Source organism: Tachypleus tridentatus, chromosome 3, assembly GCF_004210375.1.
Source record: "Tachypleus tridentatus isolate NWPU-2018 chromosome 3, ASM421037v1, whole genome shotgun sequence".
NCBI lineage: Eukaryota > Metazoa > Arthropoda > Merostomata > Xiphosura > Limulidae > Tachypleus > Tachypleus tridentatus.
The window spans coordinates 79,184,604-79,190,868 of NC_134827.1; positions in this window are offsets into that span (position 1 = coordinate 79,184,604).

A 6,265-nucleotide genomic window follows, 5' to 3' on the forward strand; every position below is an offset into this window, starting at 1 on the left:
CTTTGCCATCCTCGAGTTGCGGAACTCGATTTTCAGCGTTGTAAACCTGCATGTATGCTGGTGAGCCACTGAAGGGAAGACATCAATCAAACACTTCATATTAATATTATAAATTAAAACAACCATAAAGAACCAGCGCTTTAAAAAATATAGCATTTTTCTAATCTTAGAAAAAAGCGCACCTAATGGCGTGAGAAAAGAATAGCAGGCGGAAAACGAAGTTAGAAGCGCTTGGAATAACAACAAAGATGTTGCGATGTTGTTAGAAAAAGAAGTGAAGCCGATTTCCACCACAAAAACAGGCCATTGATTTTTTTGTTTTTCATCGTATGCAAGTTCGGTTTAGTAATCCCGTATGCGTCTTTGTAACTATTTGTACTGCGTTTTTAAGTCTGATAATTCTTAAATTTCTGTAGGAGATGGATTAATTACAGTAGCAACACCTTCTTAGCTACATTTTTACTAACTGATACAGTAGTATAGGTATGGACTTATAACTCTTGGCCTAGGTTAGGGTGATCCACTCGCAATCTCCGGCTTACGAGTTCGTATCCCCGTCCCACCAAACATGTTCATCCTTTCAGCCGTGTGAGCGTTATAATTTCACAATCAATCATACTGTTCGTTGGTAAAAGATTTGGCAGCGAAACGGCTAGCGCAGATACCAATTGAGGTAAACTTGCGTGAAAGTGAAATTATATATACGACGTTAAAAACCTAGATTCGATATCTATGATGCACACACAAATAGCCCACTGTATTACTTAGTGTTCAACTACAAACAAACAAAACTTGGTTGACTTTGTTCAAGCCGACCAGTAAAAAATTCGGGATGGATCTGGACAGTTCTGTGTAATTCTGAATCAAGCAAACTAATTAGGCCTACGGTCAAGCTGGCTACACTCAGCAATTACAAGCGTAGAATAACGTTAAAAAGATGTAGATCAGTAATCTCCAAACCAATAGCTTTTTCAGATGCTTAACTAAAAGATTTCGTAAAATTTGTTACAAATAATTTAAGTAGAGATGAAAATAAAGTGAGTAATGTTATTACGGCACACCCATATCTACATCACGCATGCTTGAAAAAGACGGCTCTGTTTGTTTTTTTAAATTCGCACAAAGCTACTCGAGGGCTATCTGTGCTAGCCGTCCCTAATTTAGCAGTGTAAGACTAGAGAGGAAGGCAGCTAGTCATCACCATCCACCGCCAACTCTTGGGCTACCATAACTAACGAATACTGTGGAATTGATAGCAATTTGGCGCAACGGGGATGCGAACCCGCGACCCTCAGATTACGAGTCACACTCCTTAAGACGCTTGGCCATGCCGGGCCAAGACGGCTCTGACTCTGATAACGAAAACCAACTACATGAAATAATATATACGTACTAGCTGGAGTACCCTTCACCTGGGCGGAAGTTATGCAAATTCATGAATAATGAAAAGTTATCTTAAGACATAAAAAGTTTCTTTCCCTTAATGTAACTGTGTAAATAAATAAATAAACGCCCATAGAAACTGCATAACAAAAATTTCAAACCGCAAATTTGCACGAATCTATGCATGGGCTTAAGAAACCTTACCCAATTGGTGAAGTGGGGCAAAGTAGTAATACAAAACGCACAAGTAAAAATGCAAAACTGAAAATGTGCGCGTCTCACTTCACGTTCCTGTTGAATCTGCATAACAATTTTGGATAAGATACAACTACACCTTGTAAAGTCGTTACATGGACAGATAACAGGCAGTAGTAATATATTTATATAGATATATGAATAAATACAACTATAAGGGGGAGACACCCCAACAGTACTTTTATATTTACATAGATACACGAATCAGTAAGACCATAGAGGGAAGACACCTTTACTTTCGTATAATAAATAAGTATTGTCCTCGTCTGGGGAAAGACATTCTATAAGTTAAATGCAGACATATAATAGCTTGGCTACATGCTTATTGAAGTACACTTCTTATCGTTGTTTAGATAAAATATCACAGATAATCCATTGTCCAAGAACTATTGGCAGCCAACCTCATAAAACAAAACTTGGAAGAGGAAAACTGTAATCTCGAGAAGGATAAAACAGGACCTGATGAAAATCTAATAATTTACTATTTTCTGCTTTGAAGTGTTGCGGAGACATTTCAACACAATAACTTGTCATGAACCATTACACGACAGATAATTCACTTGCGAAATAAAACTTACGAGTATTGTACTGTTCAATAATAGACAACTACAGCAAGAATGTGAACCATCAACCTTAATTTTAGCTCATCCGGTAGCTGAATCATTGGATGACTAAAGTCGAAAAACTAGGATGAAGTCGATTAGTTGTTTTAGTACAAGACCACATTGACCTATGTGTTGTGTTAGCCGCGGAGAGTCAAATTCTGGCTTTTAACATTGTAAACCAGGTCAAGAAAAGAATGGTTAATAAACAATAATGACACAATTTAAAGGTTTAAATTAGAAAATCCTGTATGATGAATAAACGAACAAGAAATGTGGGCTCGTTGGGTTGATAAATGAAAATAATAAAAAAACAACAAAAAACTTGGCTTGTTATCTTAGTGTCCGAAACGTTTAAGTGCATTTGGCCTATAAATATTTATTCTTAAATTGATCTGTTTTTTAAACTTAAAATATAAAGCAATAAGTTATTCATGAAACGATATCAGAAGGAAAGATATCGTTGGAGAAGTTGAATATAAGCTAAGTCTGGTTACAACGTGATGTTTTGTCTTCTCAGTTAGTTCATTTGCCATCCACCACCCTTTCGGTTTGTTTTGTTTTGTTTTGAATTTTGCGCAAAGCTGCAGGAGGGCTGTCTGCGCTAGCCGTCCCTAATTTAGCAGTGTAAGACTAGAGGAAAGGCAATTAGTCATCACCACCCACCGCTAACTCTTTGGACACTCTTTTACCAACGAATAGTGGGATTGACCGTAAAATTATAACGCTTCTACAGCTGGAAAGGCGAGCATGTTTGGTGTGACAGGGATCCAAACTCGCGACCTTCGAGTGTCTTAGCCACCAAGCCATGCTGGGCCCATCATCCTTTTAACGATTACTTTTACTGTAAAAACATGTGGACGGATTTAACAGCGAGAAATGCAGGTCTTTGCTAAAACTGTATAATTTGTAAAGTGTGTTTAATAAATTAAATGATTGTGTTTTCGAGGTGCTTGGGTAGTATTTATCATGACAGAGTTGACGTATTCACTGCCATTTGGCACAGCTCAGCCAGGTGATTCGCGCGCTTGGATAGTAATCAGAGGGTCGCGGGTTGGAATCTCAGTCACACCAAACATGCTTGCCCTTTCAACCGTAGAGACGTTATAATGTACGGTCAATCCCACTATTCATTGGTAAAAGAGTGACCCAAGAGTTGACGGTGGTTGGTGATGACTAGCTACACTACTAAATTTAGGATGGCTAGCGCAGATAGCCCTCGTGTAGTTACTTATTATAAGAGACTCTCTGCTTCCAAACTGAACGTTAAAAAATATCATAAATTTCAAAAGTTATTTACATTTAACTAAGGAAGTGACTGACAATCAACACCATTCTGTACCACATTAACTGTAACTCGTACAACTGAAAATGTGCAATACTGACTAAACAGAATTACAGTAACATACAAGTTACAGACTTATTCACTGAATGACAAATAATCTCACAATAATTCACTAGCTAATCTATTAACTCAATAATAAATTACTCTAGCCTAACTCGCATTTTATACTTTTCAAATTATTCTAAAACTTTAGAGAAATTTCTGGACTTTAGATGTGGCCTAACGTCTTTATGGGTAAATTTGATTTCTAGACAGATGTGGTGATAAAGCAAAGCACAAAACAGCTGTTCTGGTTTATCATGCTATAGTAGTAATTTAATTAACTCTTCTTTGTAGTTATGTGCTGTGTTTTTTTAATTATCACTATATACGCTCTAACACTATACTTTTTTAACTTGAACGGTAAGTTATAAAGCTTTTACAATTGTTTGTTTTACTGTTAAGTGGTAAGCACAAAGATACACAATGGGTTATCTCTTCAGTGTCCACCACTGGTATCAAAAGCCAGTTTGAGTATTTATAAACCTTCAGATAAACCGTTAAAAAGCTTTTAAAATCACGACTTTGCAGAAATGTGAAAGTAATACAGTTTAAGATATGGAATATCTATATGCTGAACTAGTTTCTCTGTTTTTTGTTTTCACATTAGGATTCCATTCACCAAATATATGGCCCGGCATGGCCATGTGGATTAAGGCGTTCGACTCGTAATCTGAGGGTCGCGGGTTCGAATCCCGGTCGCACCACACATGTTCGCCCTTTCAGCCGTGGGGGCGTTATAACGTGACAGTCAATCCCACTATTCGTTGGTAAAAGAGTAGTCCAAGAGTTGGCGGTGGGTGGTGATGACTAGCTGCCTTCCCTCTAGCTTTACTACTGCAAAATTAGGGACGGCTAGCGCAGATCGCCCTCGAGTAGCTTTGCGCGAAATTAAAAAACAAAACAAAAAAATTCACCAAATATGAGTTAGTCTTGTTGCGCAGTAATAATTTACCAAATATGCGAAGTATTCCTTTACATAGAGTATCACATTATTAAATATAACATGTTTTTTATTCTCTTATTCAACATACAGTATTTAAAGTTTGCTGCACACCCTGTGTATGTAGTCTTAATTGTTAAGGATATTAAACGATAAAAACTACCGCATAAGCACGATCGAAACGGGCCTTTCTTTCAAGCGGACATAGCCCTCGAGTAGCTTTGCGCGAAATTCAATACAATTCTTTCAATGTTTTCCATAAAAACCCTTTTGGACGCAACGTAGAGTTAAAGTGAGTTACAAACATTTGCTTTCGCTAGGTGATGAATAGGGTTGTAGACAAAACATACTTAAGTGATTCACTTACAGAAGTACTACAGCAACCAATTAACAATCTGGACTATTACTGTTTCTTCGGAGATTAATCATAAGAGAAAAAAAACAAACGCTGTGGAGATGAATGTAACCCAGTACAAGCGAAGGTCATTTCATCTCTGTAAGTATATTCACTGTGCTCTTTGTGATAGAAATTTTGTTCATTTTCCCACTTTTTATCCAACATCATTATTTTACACTTTAATAAATTAAGTCAAGTTATTACCTATCACAGAACACAACATTTATTTTTGATCGAATCTTTTATTTTTCGGTTTGTCGTAAAATCGGCTTTACCTGAAAATACCACAAAGAAGGAATGCTGAAATGTCTCCACTTTACTAACAACATTTTTGTTAGGTAAGTTTTTTTATTTGTTAGTCGCATAAGTCTCCCAGTAGATCAACGGTAGGTTTACTGACTTAAAACGCTTAAATTTGGAGTGTTATTCCCTCTGGTGAACATACTGTAGATATGCGCTAAAAATAACAGCAAAAGAAGCACCTTTAGTCTGGAGACGTAACAAGAAATGTCTTGAGTTTCTGACGTTTTAGTCATTTTCCTGGGTATTGTTTTTGCGTTTGTTTTGAATTTCGCGCAGAGCTACTCGAGAGCTATCTGCGCTAGCCGACCCTAATTTATCAGTGTAAGACTAGAGGGAAGGCGGCTATTTCTCACCACCTACCCCCAACTCTTGGGCTACTTTTTTACCAACGAATAGTGGGATTGACTGTAACATTGTAACGCCCCCACGGCTGAAAAGGCGAGCATGTTTGATGCGACGTGGATACGAACCCGCGACCCTCAGATTACGAATCGCACGCCTTAACCCACCTGGCCATGCCGGGCCTCCTGGGTATTATTGGATGTCACTCAACAAGATTTGAAGGGCATCTAAATGGTGAAGATAAAATCTTTTTTTCGAATTCAAGAATTGTATTTGAAAAACAAATTACCTCAGTCGTGGGATCAGTTCATATTACTATAGTTTTATTTTTTCTCTACGCCTTCCCCTTTGAAATAATACAAACTACATTTATTATTTTAAACTCGAACACAATGGCAATATATATTTTTTGAATCTCGCCCATTACGAAACGTCTACAGATGTTATATTAGCTTTACTTAAGTAAAAGGGGCAATTATTATAAAAAATATATTTTCAGCACTTTACGTTTATGATAGAACCCTCACGTGGTTTTGTTTTTGAATTTGTTGTATATGTTCAAATTATGGTGGAAAGAAGCAGCGGGTTTCACGTAGATAGCGCTTCGAAGGTTTCACAAGTGTAATAAAATAGTCCTACGCTCAGTTCCTTATTTT